We start from the raw sequence: 990 nt of genomic DNA on the forward strand, positions 1-990 counted from the left end.
ACATGTATCTTTGGTATCGATCCACTTGTGTTCTTCCTTATCGTTTAGACACTCTCTTTTCGATTTTCCTAACCCTTGTTTCGGAACTTGTTGAATTCATTATCCAGAATTTCCATGTTGGCGGTTATTTCAAAATCAGCGACGTGAAAGATAAAAGAAAAAGAAATTCGAATTTTTTTCTGACGTAAATTATAATTTCAGGGTGGATATATTACCGATCAACACTACTTCGGACTGAATAGTGCCAATGGATACTAAAATAAAAAAAAATCTAATTGGTGACATGAATGATACCATATGAATCTTCGTCCAAACATGAAATATGAAATTATGAAAACCACAATTCTTATAATTTAAGAAACATGGTTTTGTAGTGCCCTACCAAAATGGTGATTTGTAAGATTTTCTGCTACATTTTTCAAATAACTATATTTGTCGTCTCTTTATACGTATTTCAACCATGAATTATATAATTTACGTAGTTTTCAATTATATAGCACAAATACTAATAGAAGCTTATCAGACAAAAGTACAAAAAGCTGGTTTGCCCGAGAGGTTAAGGGGGAAGACTTAAGATCTTCTGCACATAAGTGCGCATGGGTTCGAACCCCATAGCCAGCATAACGTTTTTATTTTCGATTGCTCTACAGTTTCGCACTAGTTATTAGTTGTAACCAAAAGGTCTTTTCACGTTTCCGCATGTTACAATGATCACTTTTATTTTTTACTTATTGAATTTATGATATCTTTTTTATTTTATATCAGCATTTTTTATTTAACATTTTCTAACCTATTTGATAAACACATTGACATATTTTCTCAATCTAGCATTTTCAATAAAGGGGTTAAACCCACGTAAACATATTGACATATTTTTTCAATCTTAGCATTTTCAATAAAGGGGGTTAAACCCACGTTAACCAAATTGAATTTCAAGTTCAAATAGAAACAAAAATAAAAATAAAAATACACCAGTTAAGACTAGCCTTA

The 990-nt window shown here is 30.9% G+C and overlaps 1 non-coding gene across 1 annotated transcript; it reads left to right on the plus strand.

Annotated features, from left to right (window-relative positions):
• Positions 1-538: 538 nt before the first annotated feature.
• Positions 539-621, plus strand: TRNAL-UAA (transfer RNA leucine (anticodon UAA)). Its single transcript has one exon. It is a non-coding gene; the product is annotated as a tRNA-Leu (tRNA).
• Positions 622-990: the final 369 nt, after the last annotated feature.

Source organism: Lactuca serriola, chromosome 4 (genome assembly GCF_051521515.1).
Source record: "Lactuca serriola cultivar US96UC23 chromosome 4, Lser_US96UC23_V15, whole genome shotgun sequence".
Taxonomy (NCBI): domain Eukaryota; kingdom Viridiplantae; phylum Streptophyta; class Magnoliopsida; order Asterales; family Asteraceae; genus Lactuca; species Lactuca serriola.